Source organism: Bufo bufo, chromosome 3, assembly GCF_905171765.1.
Source record: "Bufo bufo chromosome 3, aBufBuf1.1, whole genome shotgun sequence".
Taxonomy (NCBI): Eukaryota; Metazoa; Chordata; class Amphibia; order Anura; family Bufonidae; genus Bufo; species Bufo bufo.
In genome coordinates, this window is record NC_053391.1 from 244,657,786 (window position 1) to 244,675,301 (window position 17,516).

Below are 17,516 nucleotides of genomic sequence, written 5' to 3' on the forward strand. Positions count from 1 at the left end.
TGGTACTTGCATCCCTGGATCCGATGAAAGCTGTAATGGCACCGGACGGGGTTACAAGCAAAGTGTACTTGGCTTGCATGCTGACCTGCATTCCCTGGATTTTATGTGGCTGTCATGGCCCATGAACAGGTAGGAACAAGAGTTAGGGACCACTCATGAGACAGCCTTGACGCGGTGAGTGGCTTACTATGCTTTGGCCAAAATATAAACCAATGTCTCATCCAGCATGGAGGGCAGAGTGCTGGATGTAGTGTGCGATCACATTTGCATTTTCCGTTTGTATATGTATTTCGCCATAGTGATGTGCACCTGCAGCAGGTTGTGCTGACCCAACCCCTTATTTTTTTCTTTGTAGTATATATTGGAGGCGTGGCGATCTCCTTGGAGTCATTGCACACCTGACCAGTTAATCTGTCCTTGAGGCTGGTTTTAAAGTCAGTATAAAACTGAGTCTGCTTGTATAGAACCTACCATTAGCCATCTGGCTCCAGGAGAAGTATATGGTAGGTTCAGCATGCATGTTGGTACTTGCATCCCTGGATCCGATGAAAGCTGTAATGGCACCGGACGGGGTTACAAGCAAAGTGTACTTGGCTTGCATGCTGACCTGCATTCCCTGGATTTTATGTGGCTGTCATGGCCCATGAACAGGTAGGAACAAGAGTTAGGGACCACTCATGAGACAGCCTTGACGCGGTGAGTGGCTTACTATGCTTTGGCCAAAATATAAACCAATGTCTCATCCAGCATGGAGGGCAGAGTGCTGGATGTAGTGTGCGATCACATTTGCATTTTCCGTTTGTATATGTATTTCGCCATAGTGATGTGCACCTGCAGCAGGTTGTGCTGACCCAACCCCTTATTTTTTTCTTTGTAGTATATATTGGAGGCGTGGCGATCTCCTTGGAGTCATTGCACACCTGACCAGTTAATCTGTCCTTGAGGCTGGTTTTAAAGTCAGTATAAAACTGAGTCTGCTTGTATAGAACCTACCATTAGCCATCTGGCTCCAGGAGAAGTATATGGTAGGTTCAGCATGCATGTTGGTACTTGCATCCCTGGATCCGATGAAAGCTGTAATGGCACCGGACGGGGTTACAAGCAAAGTGTACTTGGCTTGCATGCTGACCTGCATTCCCTGGATTTTATGTGGCTGTCATGGCCCATGAACAGGTAGGAACAAGAGTTAGGGACCACTCATGAGACAGCCTTGACGCGGTGAGTGGCTTACTATGCTTTGGCCAAAATATAAACCAATGTCTCATCCAGCATGGAGGGCAGAGTGCTGGATGTAGTGTGCGATCACATTTGCATTTTCCGTTTGTATATGTATTTCGCCATAGTGATGTGCACCTGCAGCAGGTTGTGCTGACCCAACCCCTTATTTTTTTCTTTGTAGTATATATTGGAGGCGTGGCGATCTCCTTGGAGTCATTGCACACCTGACCAGTTAATCTGTCCTTGAGGCTGGTTTTAAAGTCAGTATAAAACTGAGTCTGCTTGTATAGAACCTACCATTAGCCATCTGGCTCCAGGAGAAGTATATGGTAGGTTCAGCATGCATGTTGGTACTTGCATCCCTGGATCCGATGAAAGCTGTAATGGCACCGGACGGGGTTACAAGCAAAGTGTACTTGGCTTGCATGCTGACCTGCATTCCCTGGATTTTATGTGGCTGTCATGGCCCATGAACAGGTAGGAACAAGAGTTAGGGACCACTCATGAGACAGCCTTGACGCGGTGAGTGGCTTACTATGCTTTGGCCAAAATATAAACCAATGTCTCATCCAGCATGGAGGGCAGAGTGCTGGATGTAGTGTGCGATCACATTTGCATTTTCCGTTTGTATATGTATTTCGCCATAGTGATGTGCACCTGCAGCAGGTTGTGCTGACCCAACCCCTTATTTTTTTCTTTGTAGTATATATTGGAGGCGTGGCGATCTCCTTGGAGTCATTGCACACCTGACCAGTTAATCTGTCCTTGAGGCTGGTTTTAAAGTCAGTATAAAACTGAGTCTGCTTGTATAGAACCTACCATTAGCCATCTGGCTCCAGGAGAAGTATATGGTAGGTTCAGCATGCATGTTGGTACTTGCATCCCTGGATCCGATGAAAGCTGTAATGGCACCGGACGGGGTTACAAGCCAAGTACACTTTGCTTGGCTTGCATGCTGACCTGCATTCCCTGGATTTTATGTGGCTGTCATGGCCCATGAACAGGTAGGAACAAGAGTTAGGGACCACTCATGAGACAGCCTTGACGCGGTGAGTGGCTTACTATGCTTTGGCCAAAATATAAACCAATGTCTCATCCAGCATGGAGGGCAGAGTGCTGGATGTAGTGTGCGATCACATTTGCATTTTCCGTTTGTATATGTATTTCGCCATAGTGATGTGCACCTGCAGCAGGTTGTGCTGACCCAACCCCTTATTTTTTTCTTTGTAGTATATATTGGAGGCGTGGCGATCTCCTTGGAGTCATTGCACACCTGACCAGTTAATCTGTCCTTGAGGCTGGTTTTAAAGTCAGTATAAAACTGAGTCTGCTTGTATAGAACCTACCATTAGCCATCTGGCTCCAGGAGAAGTATATGGTAGGTTCAGCATGCATGTTGGTACTTGCATCCCTGGATCCGATGAAAGCTGTAATGGCACCGGACGGGGTTACAAGCAAAGTGTACTTGGCTTGCATGCTGACCTGCATTCCCTGGATTTTATGTGGCTGTCATGGCCCATGAACAGGTAGGAACAAGAGTTAGGGACCACTCATGAGACAGCCTTGACGCGGTGAGTGGCTTACTATGCTTTGGCCAAAATATAAACCAATGTCTCATCCAGCATGGAGGGCAGAGTGCTGGATGTAGTGTGCGATCACATTTGCATTTTCCGTTTGTATATGTATTTCGCCATAGTGATGTGCACCTGCAGCAGGTTGTGCTGACCCAACCCCTTATTTTTTTCTTTGTAGTATATATTGGAGGCGTGGCGATCTCCTTGGAGTCATTGCACACCTGACCAGTTAATCTGTCCTTGAGGCTGGTTTTAAAGTCAGTATAAAACTGAGTCTGCTTGTATAGAACCTACCATTAGCCATCTGGCTCCAGGAGAAGTATATGGTGGGTTCAGCATGCATGTTGGTACTTGCATCCCTGGATCCGATGAAAGCTGTAATGGCACCGGACGGGGTTACAAGCAAAGTGTACTTGGCTTGCATGCTGACCTGCATTCCCTGGATTTTATGTGGCTGTCATGGCCCATGAACAGGTAGGAACAAGAGTTAGGGACCACTCATGAGACAGCCTTGACGCGGTGAGTGGCTTACTATGCTTTGGCCAAAATATAAACCAATGTCTCATCCAGCATGGAGGGCAGAGTGCTGGATGTAGTGTGCGATCACATTTGCATTTTCCGTTTGTATATGTATTTCGCCATAGTGATGTGCACCTGCAGCAGGTTGTGCTGACCCAACCCCTTATTTTTTTCTTTGTAGTATATATTGGAGGCGTGGCGATCTCCTTGGAGTCATTGCACACCTGACCAGTTAATCTGTCCTTGAGGCTGGTTTTAAAGTCAGTATAAAACTGAGTCTGCTTGTATAGAACCTACCATTAGCCATCTGGCTCCAGGAGAAGTATATGGTAGGTTCAGCATGCATGTTGGTACTTGCATCCCTGGATCCGATGAAAGCTGTAATGGCACCGGACGGGGTTACAAGCAAAGTGTACTTGGCTTGCATGCTGACCTGCATTCCCTGGATTTTATGTGGCTGTCATGGCCCATGAACAGGTAGGAACAAGAGTTAGGGACCACTCATGAGACAGCCTTGACGCGGTGAGTGGCTTACTATGCTTTGGCCAAAATATAAACCAATGTCTCATCCAGCATGGAGGGCAGAGTGCTGGATGTAGTGTGCGATCACATTTGCATTTTCCGTTTGTATATGTATTTCGCCATAGTGATGTGCACCTGCAGCAGGTTGTGCTGACCCAACCCCTTATTTTTTTCTGATGTGGTTATTGCCAGTTCCAACCGGTCCAAGAGGTTCTTTGCCTAGCGATGGTTCTGTTTTTTTTAGGTTTATTTATCTTTATATAAAACATTGGGAAAGGGAGTGATTTGAACTTTCATCCCAATCTCTGCCAGCCTCCTGTCTATAGCTTGCAGTATATGGCAGCCTCCGCTTTCTGCCCACTGTGTACTAGTGCTTATTATGGCACATATAAGTGCACACCTGATGCCAGCCCAGGACCATGTGCATATATAAAAGTGCCAAAATAAGCAATAGTAGATGGCAGAACAGCGAGCAGAGAGGGGAGGCTGCCATGTATCGCATGCTTTATTACAGAAGGCTGGCACAGGAAGTAGTGGGCAGAGGCTGGGATGGCTACCTGGCAGGTAGACATCCCAGCCTCTGCCCACTACTTCTATTGCCAACCTTCTGCTCTGTACTATAGCAGAGATGCATATAATACAGGAGGCTGGAGTGGCTGTGGCAGCTACACTGCCTGCAATCTGCTGTACCTGGCCTGCTTTCCTCTACTCTCGTAGTCTCACACAGAGTCCAGGACTCCGAAGTCTCTTCTACTCCGCCCTGCCCCGCGTGCCCACTGCCCTCCCTCCTCATGCCCAGAACTTGGCTGCAGGCAAGGGCAGGGGGGGCGTAGGTAAGAGCCAGGGGAGCACAGGCAGAGCGCACATACCTGAAAAGCCGAGTGATATGCGCTGCTGCGCTGCTCCTTTTGCCTACCACACTGCTTCTCCCGCCTGTCGCTGCCTCCTTCTTTAGGTGAGGAACTTGGTGGACGGGCTTAATTAGCATAGCGCGCTGCGCCTGCCGGCTTGTACTTTTCTCTAGCTGTCTGTCAGTGCCAGTAAGGAATCAATCTATGGGGATGGGGTGAAGTGGGCGGCCCTCTTTTAATGAATGGATGATGGACAACAGGCCGGGCGCGGGCCCCAATGTGACCGTCAACGCACAGCATGTGAAGGGGCTGGGCCCAGCCTGGAGCTAAAACTGTATGTTAAGTTGTTTGAGACACTGCTCCTGTGCAGCCCGGCCCCTTGTCAGCCCGGACCCCGAAGCAGCCGCTTCCCCGATAGTTACGCCACTGGACTTGTGTCTCCATGAGCTGTGTGAGAGAGGGCCACAGCAGTACCGACCAGGGAATGCCTGCCTTGGGAGATATGTGTATCTAGCAAAAAGAACTGCCCTCTGAGAAAAAGAAAGCACTTCGAGAGGATCTGCCGGGAATTAAATAAATGAAAATAGTTAAATATTACTTTAGTATAAATATGTTCCCAAATACCGTTCAATAGTTATAATGGTTCATTTTGTCTGGGTAGCAATCATTAGGAGAAATAAAATGGCTGCGATCCTATTTGTACAAAAACAAAACCTGTCCTAATTACATAGGAGGACAAATTACTTCACAACACTGAGCTAATGAGCTGTCTCATCCGCCTCTCTGCTCTACTTGTCAGAGATTATGAATCTGTGAGAATGGAGCTCATGATGAGACATGAATTACAGACAGGACAGACTATGGTAATGGAGACTACCTACAAGTGCTGCTGGCGCTGCTCATTATCTACACCTCCACCCAGTGGCGTACCAAGGGGGGGCGGGGGGGGGCGGCCCGCCCCGGTTGCCACTCACAAGGGGGGTGCCATGACGGAGTCACCCCTCCATCAACTGCTGCACCGCGACGCGACTCCGCCAGGCGCCGGCTTCTGTGGAAGGATTATTGCGGCGGCGCGCAACATGACGTCACGACGCTGACGCCGCGCCACCTTCACGGATCTTTTAAAGAAGCGGAAGGATCCATTACCAGCGGTCGGACGGAGCCTGAGGCATCATCAAAATGTGAGTAAATAATTGTGTAATTAAGGGGTGTGTGTGTGTGTAATTAAGTGGGGGTTTGTAATTAAGGGGGGGGGGTGTAATTAAGGGATGTGTGTGTGTAATTAAGGGAGGGGTTTGTAATTAAGGTGGGGAGGGAGGGGGTGTAATTAAGGGAGGGGGTGTAATTAAGGTGGGGAGGGAGGGGGTGTAATTAAGGGAGGAGGTGACGTGTAATTAAAGGAGGGGGTGTAATTAAGGGGAGAAGAGAGGGGGTGTAATTAAGGGGGGGTGTAATTAAGGGGGGGGTGTAATTAAGGGAGGAGGTGTAATTAAGGGGAGAAGAGAGGGGGTGTAATTAAGGGGGGGGTGTGTAATTAATGCATGTTTTCTTAACTTTCTTGGGGGGGGGGCGGGGGGGGCCAAACAAAGGGTGCCAAATGCTCTAGGTACGCCCCTGCCTCCACCCTCTTCTCTGTAGTTCATGTCTCCTCATGAACTCCATTACTACAGAGATTCAGCTGAAGATAATTTTAAACTGCATTCAAGATCATAATCCCTGACAAGTAGGAGAGGAGAATGAGGCAGCTCTTTACCTCAGTGTTGTGAAGTAACTTGCATTTACTAATAGGATGGCGGCCATTTTATTTCTCCTAATGATTTCTCCCCAGACAAAACGAGACATTATAACTAATGAAAGGCATTTGGGAATATATTTGTAATAAAGTAATATGTAAGTATTTTCATTTTCTTAATTCCCGGAGAACTTCTTTAACCACCTCCGGACCGCCTAACGCAGGATCGCGTTCCGGAGGTGGCAGCCCTGCGCAGAGTCACGCATATATGCGTCATCTCGCGATGGCCGAGATTTCCTGTGAACGCGCGCACACAGGCACGGAAGGTAAGAGAGTTGATCTCCAGCCTGCCAGCGGCGATCGTTCGCTGGCAGGCTGGAGATGTGTTTTTTTTAACCCCTAACAGGTATATTAGACGCTGTTTTGATAACAGCGTCTAATATACCTGCTACCTGGTCCTCTGGTGGTCCCCTTTGTTTGGATCGACCACCAGAGGACACAGGTAGCTCAGTAAAGTAGCACCAAGCACCACTACACTACACTACACCCCCCCCCCCGTCACTTATTAACCCCTTATTAGCCCCTGATCACCTCTGATCACCCCATATAGACTCCCTGATCACCCCCCTGTCATTGATTACCCCCCTGTCATTGACCAACCCCCTGTAAAGCTCCATTCAGACGTCCGCATGATTTTTACGGATCCACTGATAGATGGATCGGATCCGCAAAACGCATCCGGACGTCTGAATGAAGCCTTACAAGGGCGTGATCAATGACTGTGGTGATCACCCCATATAGACTCCCTGATTACCCCCCTGTCATTGATTACCCCCCTGTCATTGATTACCCCCCTGTAAAGCTCCATTCAGACGTCCGCATGATTTTTACGGATCCACTGATAGATGGATCGGATCCGCAAAACGCATCCGGACGTCTGAATGAAGCCTTACAGGGGCATGATCAATGACTGTGGTGATCACCCCATATAGACTCCCTGATCACCCCCCTGTAAAGCTCCATTCACATGTCCGCATGATTTTTACGGATGCACTGATAGATGGATCGGATCCGCAAAACGCATCCGGACGTCTGAATGAAGCCTTACAGGGGCATGATCAATGACTGTGGTGATCACCCCATATAGACTCCCTGATCACCCCCCTGTCATTGATTACTCCCCTGTAAAGCTCCATTCAGATGTCCGCATGATTTTTACGGATGCACTGATAGATGGATCCGATCCGCAAAACGCATCCGGACGTCTGAATGAAGCCTTACAGGGGCATGATCAATGACTGTGGTGATCACCCCATATAGACTCCCTGATCACCCCCCTGTAAAGCTCCATTCAGATGTCCGCATGATTTTTACGGATGCACTGATAGATGGATCCGATCCGCAAACGCATCCGGACGTCTGAATGAAGCCTTACAGGGGCATGATCAATGACTGTGGTGATCACCCCATATAGACTCCCTGATCACCCCCCCGTAAAGCTCCATTCAGATGTCCGCATGATTTTTACGGATGCACTGATAGATGGATCCGATCCGCAAAACGCATCCGGACGTCTGAATGAAGCCTTACAGGGGCATGATCAATGTCTGTGGTGATCACCCCATATAGACTCCCTGATCACCCCCCTGTCATTGATCACCCCCCTGTCATTGATCACCCCCCTGTCATTGATCACCCCCCCCTGTCATTGATCACCCCCCCTGTCATTGATCACCCCCCTGTCATTGATCACCCCCCTGTCATTGATCACCCCCCCTGTCATTGATCACCACCCCTGTCATTGATCACCACCCCTGTCATTGATCACCACCCCTGTCATTGATCACCACCCCTGTCATTGATCACCCCCCCTGTCATTGATCACCCCCCCCTGTCATTGATCACTCCCCCTGTCATTGATCACTCCCCCTGTCATTGATCACTCCCCCTGTCATTGATCACCCCCCCTGTCATTGATCACTCCCCCTGTCATTGATCACTCCCCCTGTCATTGATCACTCCCCCTGTCATTGATCACTCCCCCTGTCATTGATCACTCCCCCTGTCATTGATCACTCCCCCTGTCATTGATCACTCCCCCTGTCATTGATCACTCCCCCTGTCATTGATCACTCCCCCTGTCATTGATCACTCCCCCGGTCATTGATCACACCCCCTGTCATTGATCACTCCCCCTGTCATTGATCACTCCCCCTGTCATTGATCACTCCCCCTGTCATTGATCACTCCCCCTGTCATTGATCACCCCCCTGTCATTGATCACCACCCCTGTCATTGATCACCACCCCTGTCATTGATCACCCCCCTGTCATTGATCACCCTCTGTAAGGCTCCATTCAGACATTTTTTTGGCCCAAGTTAGCGGAATAATTTTTTTTTTTTCTTACAAAGTCTCATATTCCACTAACTTGTGTCAAAAAATAAAATCTCACATGAACTCCCCATACCCCTCACGGAATCCAAATGCGTAAAATTTTTTAGACATTTATATTCCAGACTTCTTCTCACGCTTTAGGGCCCCTAGAATGCCAGGGCAGTATAAATACCTCACATGTGACCCCATTTCGGAAAGAAGACACCCCCAGGTATTCCGTGAGGGGCATATTGAGTCCATGAAAGATTGAAATTTTTGTCCCAAGTTAGCGGAACGGGAGACTTTGTGAGAAAAAAATTAAAAATATCAATTTCCGCTAACTTGTGCCAAAAAAAAAAAATTTCTATGAACTCGCCATGCCCCTCATTGAATACCTTGGGGTGTCTTCTTTCCAAAATGGGGTCACATGTGGGGTATTTATACTGCCCTGGCATTCTAGGGGCCCCAAAGCGTGAGAAGAAGTCTGGTATCCAAATGTCTAAAAATGCCCTCCTAAAAGGAATTTGGGCACCTTTGCGCATCTAGGCTGCAAAAAAGTGTCACACATCTGGTATCGCCGTACTCAGGAGAAGTTGGGGAATGTGTTTTGGGGTGTCATTTTACATATACCCATGCTGGGTGAGAGAAATATCTTGGTCAAATGCCAACTTTGTATAAAAAAATGGGAAAAGTTGTCTTTTGCCAAGATATTTCTCTCACCCAGCATGGGTATATGTAAAATGACACCCAAAACACATTCCCCAACTTCTCCCGAGTATGGAGATACCACATGTGTGACACTTTTTTGCAGCCTAGGTGGGCAAAGGGGCCCATATTCCAAAGAGCACCTTTAGGATTTCACAGGTCATTTACCTACTTACCACACATTAGGGCCCCTGGAAAATGCCAGGGCAGTATAACTACCCCACAAGTGACCCCATTTTGGAAAGAAGACACCCCAAGGTATTCCGTGAGGGGCATGGCGAGTTCCTAGAATTTTTTATTTTTTGTCACAAGTTAGTGGAAAATGATGATTTTATTTTATTTTTATTTTTTTCATACAAAGTCTCATATTCCACTAACTTGTGACAAAAAATAAAAACTTCCATGAACTCACTATGCCCATCAGCGAATACCTTGGGGTCTCTTCTTTCCAAAATGGGGTCACTTGTGGGGTAGTTATACTGCCCTGGCATTCTAGGGGCCCAAATGTGTGGTAAGGAGTTTGAAATCAAATTCTGTAAAAAATGACCTGTGAAATCCGAAAGGTGCTCTTTGGAATATGGGCCCCTTTGCCCACCTAGGCTGCAAAAAAGTGTCACACATCTGGTATCGCCGTACTCAGGAGAAGTTGGGGAATGTGTTTTGGGGTGTCATTGTACATATACCCATGCTGGGTGAGAGAAATATCTTGGCAAAAGACAACTTTTCCCATTTTTTTATACAAAGTTGGCATTTGACCAAGATATTTATCTCACCCAGCATGGGTATATGTAAAATGACACCCCAAAACACATTCCCCACCTTCTCCTGAGTACGGCAATACCAGATGTGTGACACTTTTTTGCAGCCTAGGTGGGCAAAGGGGCCTATATTCCAAAGAGCACCTTTCGGATTTCACAGGTCATTTTTTACAGAATTTGATTTCAAACTCCTTACCACACATTTGGGCCCCTAGAATGCCAGGGCAGTATAACTACCCCACATGTGACCCCATTTTGGAAAGAAGAGACCCCAAGGTATTCGCTGATGGGCATAGTGAGTTCATGGAAGTTTTTATTTTTTGTCACAAGTTAGTGGAATATGAGACTTTGTATGAAAAAAAAAAAAAAAAAAAATCATCATTTTCCACTAACTTGTGACAAAAAAAAAAAAATTCTAGGAACTTGCCATGCCCCTCACGGAATACCTTGGGGTGTCTTCTTTCCAAAATGGGGTCACTTGTGGGGTAGTTATACTGCCCTGGCATTCTAGGGGCCCAAATGTGTGGTAAGGAGTTTGAAATCAAATTCTGTAAAAAATGACCTGTGAAATCCGAAAGGTGCTCTTTGGAATATGGGCCCCTTTGCCCACCTAGGCTGCAAAAAAGTGTCACACATCTGGTATCTCCGTACTCAGGAGAAGGTGGGGAATGTGTTTTGGGGTGTCATTTTACATATACCCATGCTGGGTGAGAGAAATATCTTGGCAAAAGACAACTTTTCCCATTTTTTTATACAAAGTTGGCATTTGACCAAGATATTTATCTCACCCAGCATGGGTATATGTAAAAAGACACCCCAAAACACATTCCCCACCTTCTCCTGAGTACGGAGATACCAGATGTGTGACACTTTTTTGCAGCCTAGGTGGGCAAAGGGGCCCACATTCCAAAGAACACCTTTCGGATTTCACTCGTCATTTTTTACAGAATTTGATTTCAAACTCCTTACCACACATTTGGGCCCCTAGAATGCCAGGGCAGTATAACTACCCCACAAGTGACCCCATTTTGGAAAGAAGAGACCCCAAGGTATTTCGTGATGGGCATAGTGAGTTCATAGAAGTTTTTATTTTTTGTTACAAGTTAGTGGAATATGAGACTTTGTAAGAAAAAATAAATAAAAAAATCATCATTTTCCGCTAACTTGTGACAAAAAATAAAAAGTTCTATGAACTCACTATGCCCATCAGCGAATACCTTAGGGTGTGTACTTTCCGAAATGGGGTCATTTGTGGGGTGTTTGTACTGTCTGGCCATTGTAGAACCTCAGGAAACATGACAGGTGCTCAGAAAGTCAGAGCTGCTTCAAAAAGCGGAAATTCATATTTTTGTACCATAGTTTGTAAACGCTATAACTTTTACCCAAACCATTTTTTTTTTACCCAAACATTTTTTTTTTATCAAAGACATGTAGAACTATAAATTTAGAGCAAAATTTCTATATGGATCTCGTTTTTTTTTGCAAAATTTTACAACTGAAAGTGAAAAATGTCATTTATTTGCAAAAAAATCGTTAAATTTCGATTAATAACAAAAAAGTAAAAATGTCAGCAGCAATGAAATACCACCAAATGAAAGCTCTATTAGTGAGAAGAAAAGGAGGTAAAATTCATTTGGGTAAGTTGCATGACCGAGCAATAAACGGTGAAAGTAGTGTAGGTCAGAAGTGTAAAAAGTGGCCTGGTCTTTCAGGGTGTTTAAGCACTGGGGGCTGAAGTGGTTAAGAAGTTACCACAGCCATTTACAAGGGAGACTGCAGAGAAATACAAGCCAGTGAAAGGTAACACATATATGCTTCTTCTGGACTTTACTGCATGGTGGTCAGGGAGGGATGTCTCGGATACCTGGTCACACTTAAGACACTGGCCATCTGTTCTAATCTGCCTCCTCAGTGGAAATTTCAGAAATCCTTACTGAATAAGCTGAATAGAGCTGGGCATTGTAGTGCTACTTTTGTGAGTGGAGCTCTCCCAAGTTATTGGGAGAGAGAAAAAGCTTGCACGTCATATGGCTGATTTGAGAAGATTGTGCAGGTTGTATAAACTCAGACACACATTGGGAACTAGCACATGCCTGCTATAAAGACTGCTCTGAATGTGTACAGTCATGTGTGAACCATCTATTGAGCTGCCTCAGGAAAGTACAGTGGACGTGTTACACTAACGCCTGGCCTCATCATTATACTGCACTACACTACAGTCATATCACTGCACAGTCTTAGGGAGCATGGGGAGGGCAGAAAGTGTGAGTACTACAACTTCTATCTGCACTTTCACCCCCATCCTCTACTACTGCTCACTTGGTTGCTGCAAGTCTATCTAGATTTTGATGAAAATTTCACCATAAAGTAGAGCTATTTGGCACAATTCAGAACATCTAAGCTTACAGAAGGTTTCTGCACCCAGTCTGAAATAGTAGCGTAGCTTAAGTGAAAGAGGTGCGTCTTCACTGGAAAGGGGCCATAGCCTATGATGAGCCATTTTGTGTCAAAATTGTGCCTTACTTTTGGGGTAAAATTCTGTCTCAAAGTAAGACAACCAATAGTGTAGTGTTAGACAAAAGAGACTATTTGTGCATCAAATTTATCATCCTGTCTGAGCCACTATGATAAATTTGGTACACATCTAGACAGCCTTCCTAATTTTACTTCATCTATAGGCTAAAGATCCTTTTACACAGACCGATAATCAGGGCAATTATCGGGGATAAGCATTTGACATGTGTAAAAGGTTTTTTTGTGCTGCCAGTTGTCCGGTATAAACATCAATCTGCTGCTCTGAAACAATGATTTTGTATGGGGACAAGTGATCAATGTACTGTATATATCGCTTCTCCACATACAATGGAGGTGAAAACTGCCTGTAAAAGCATCCTTCATCTCCGCTGACGATCAGGCAATTATTGGGAACGTCTGGGTTCATTTCTGTTAACTGCATTACACATTGATCCATGTAAAAGTACCTTTAGTTAGTATGTGCCCCGTTTTCTTTTATGCACATGCAAGTTTGAAAGCAATATCTTTTTTTAATTACCGTAAGTTATGCAAAACATTTTAGAATTTTTTTTGGTAATGCATGAGGCTTTATTTTTATGTAATTAGTATTTTATTTTATATTTTTATACCTGGGAATTTTTTTTTATATATATATATATATATATATATATATATATATATATATATATATTTTTTAAGTAAAAAGAGTTTGTACAAAATTATCCCTATCCACCGGTTAGGGGTTAAGTCTCTGAGCAGTAGGGGTCTGACCACTGTGAACCCTATTGATCATGAGAAAAGGGGTCGTATTCCCCCAAACTAATGGAGACACAGGTTGAGCATGTGTACTGCTGCTCTATTCACTCGCTATGGGACTGCAGTACTAGAAGCTATAGTGTGGGCTAGTAGTGCCATGCATTTTTTTTAAACTTTTGTTTACATTTTGCTTTCTTTCTATAATTATGCTTTTATTACATATTGTCCCATAGGGTCATACAAGACCTTTGGGAGCTATTTTAACATTAAAATATTTTTTATTGTATTATTACTCATTTTCTCTGTAACTGAGACTGACATGTTAGCCAAAGTTACAGAGTAAATGCACCCTCCAGGGACTGCTTTTACCCAGCGTTTATGCATTTGCAGCAAACCCCGGAGAAGCCAGTGCAGAGGATGGGAGTGGTAGTGGCCTTGATGAAGTGTTGTGTCATGGTGTACTCTCTCAGGCCATTGCTCCCTGAAGATCAGTGCAGTAGAAATGTAGTATTCCATAGCTGAACATGTGTCATTTTAGGCTTAGTGGAAAAAGCAATTTACCGCAAACACCGCATAGTATTATCAGTGTTAGTGGACGCATTACTGCATCAGACTGTGTTTTCATACATACTGTATTAATCCAACAATTTCATAGTTAAGCAAGGGTTATTTCAGGCCTAGAGGAAAAAAGCAATTCACCACCAACACTGTGTTGTATTATCCATGTTAGCAATGTTGACCAAGTGATATTAACCCCTTAGTGACCACCCACACGTGTTTATACGGTGGTCACTTAGGAGCCTTAGGCTGGCCCGCTTTTTTGCGGCGGCCCAGTCTAAGCGCTGCATGGGTCCCCCATGCAGCGGGGATCGGGGCCCCGGCTCTAAGATAAGAGCCGTGGCACTGCTCTACAGCCCAGACCGGCAAGAGTGCCGATCCGGGCTGTTTAACACTTTGCATGCCGCGGGCAATGGTGCCCGCCGCATGTAATGTGCTGACAGAGAGAGCGGACTCCCTCTGTCTCCCATCGGCACCCTACTAATGCGATTGCGGGGTGCCGATGTGTGTGAAGGCTGCCTGGGGTCTGATGTAGGCCCCAGACCAGCCTTCAGTAATTTCCAGCAGGCTGCGTCTCACTGGCATTTTAAAAGCAATCAAAAAGCTGTCTGTTATAGTCCCCTTGTGGGACAATTAAGTGGTAAAAAAATTTATTCAATAAAAAAATCCCATTAATATAAATGACGCTTTTATTTCCATTGAAAATACGCTTTTCAATGAAAATTGCAAAAAGAAAATCTTTGGTATTGCCGCGTCTGTAACGACCCGGACTACATAAATATAATGTAAATATTCTCCTACGGTGAACGTCATAAAAAAAAGTCAGAATTGCTAATTTATTCTTAGTTGCCACCGAAAAAACTTAATAACAAGCGATTAAAAAGTGCCATTTCCTCCAAAATGATATCAATGAAAAATACAAGTCGCCCCGCAAAAATCAAGCCCTCACACAACTCCATAGAAATAAAAAATAAAAAGTTGAATATAGAGTGTAGTGACTGGCACTCAACCTTTGACACCATGCGTTAGTGTATGTAGAGAATTCAATTTATTTGCAGAGTAAAAAATAGGTAAAAAATAGGTAATGCATAAGTAATGGTTCATACAATAATACTATGCATAAAATTGCATATAAAAAAAATCGTATGAATGAAATTGCAATTAAAAACGCACACCAACATAAATTTGCAATAAAACGCACACCAACATCAATTTTAGTCCCAATTCCTGAGGCCTATGGACGGGAATTGAATGGGCCTCTCACTCGATATTTAGCAGACAAATTCACAGTTCATATAGCTATAGTAGACAGTATTGATTCGAATAAGCAGTTGTTCGAGTCAGTATAAGATACCGTATTTTTCGCTTTATAAGACGCACTTTTTCCCCCCCAATAGTGGGGGGAAAATGGCAGTGCGTCTTATAAAGCGAACACTGCCATGTTTACTTTGCTGACGCTGATACATCGCAAGCCGCAATGTATCAGAGGGGTGGGAGGAGGGGACGGAGGCTGGCAACACTCGCGGCGGGGCCCGATGCAGTCACTGTACTGTAATACATCGGACCCCGCTCACGGTAATTATCACATGTAAAGTCTATAATCTTCAAGCAGTGTCTCTGCTTTAAACTAGGGCAATCCTCTGTAGTGCAACTCACTATGAAAGCGGCAGTAGTGAGTACTGGTATAGAAGAAAGCAGAGCCATTAAAAGATTTTACATATAAAGTCTACTGTGTGCCCTGTGGTGTAATGGGGGTCACTATTCACACAGGGACAATATACTGTGACACATGATACTGTGACCAGCATAAGATCATCTTATGCTGGTCACAGTATCATATGTGTCACAGTATATTGTCCCTGTGTGAATAGTGACCCCCATTACATAATATGCTATATATGATGCTACATCCCCCGTAGTAGTGCGTCACCCAAAGGTCCCCCATAACAGTGCGTCACCCACAGGTCCCCCCATAACAGTGCGTCACCCACAGGTCCCCCCATAACAGTGCGTCACCCACAGGTCCCCCCATAACAGTGCGTCACCCACAGGTCCCCCCATAACAGTGCGTCACCCACAGGTCCCCCCATAACAGTGCGTCACCCACAGGTCCCCCCATAACAGTGCGTCACCCACAGGTCCCCCCATAACAGTGCGTCATCCACAGACCACCATTAGTTCAAAACCCCTCCAAAAGCACACCATTAGTTCAAAACCCCTCCAAAAGCACACCTTTTGGTTCAAATTTTTTTTTTCTTATTTTCCTTCTCAAAAATCTAGGTGCGTCTTATCATCAGGTGCGTCTTATAAAGCGAAAAATACGGTACTTTACGAGAATTCCTTGAGTTGATAAATAGATACTGAGGTGCTAGAAAGTAACTTTTTCGGATGATAAAAGTCGATAGTGACTGGTTGTCAGTCTGTACCTCCGCTACTACGTGGCGTCCCACGGAGCGGTCAGTATCCGACCTATTTTACCTCCCTCCTGTAGATGACTCCAGCCGTGATAGTTCGCCGTCCAAGTACGATACCCTGCGTGGTCCTGGAGCTGTCAGCTCGGCGTCCCACGTGTTCAGGTAAGTTGGTTTCCGGCTGTACGGTCGAGTCTTGGATATCAGGGGTGGTGTAAAAGTTTGTAGAACCTTTCGTTCGTAGCGCTTCTATTTGTCAGATCTTTTATCCTCAAAAGTCGAGAGTAGGTCCTGCGATATGGGAATCAAAACCATACACGTTTCGAAGTGTATGCTCACTCCTTCATCAGTGGTCATCTATTTCGCCATACCTTGCCTACTCTTATAGGTCGCTAATTGATCACCTGAAGTCCTGGGTGATTTGTAATGTCCATCCTGGATCACCTCTTTTTGTCTGAATAATTGAATTGTTGTCCATATTTTAAAGTTATTTCACGCTATGGAACATTTTATAAGGAAAGATACAAAGATGTCAGAAGAACAAATCTATTTTATTGGGGATTGTATCACTTTTATTCTGACACATAACTATTTTAAATACGGAAATGACTTTTTCCTACAGACGTGGGGGACCGTGATGGGGACCAGATTCGCACCGAGCTTCGTTAACCTCTATATGGGCCTGTGGAAGAAGCTAAGCTAGGGATCGTGGGAGTCTGGTCCTCTGGAAGTGTTTTATTGATGACATTGTTTTTATATGGAAAGGAGGGGAAACACTACTGATTTAGTTTTTAGATGAATTGAATAAAAATGACTTATCTTCATTTTACCTCTGGTTGGGATAAACAACAAATTAATTTCCTGGATCTAATCATTTTTATAGAAAATGGACAGATACAGACAAAAACATTCCATAAACCCACGGACTCCAACAGTTTCATCCCTCTGGACAGTTGCCACCTATCAACATTGCTGAAAAACATTCTGTGGAGCCAGTACATCAGAGCCCACGTAATGGTGAGAG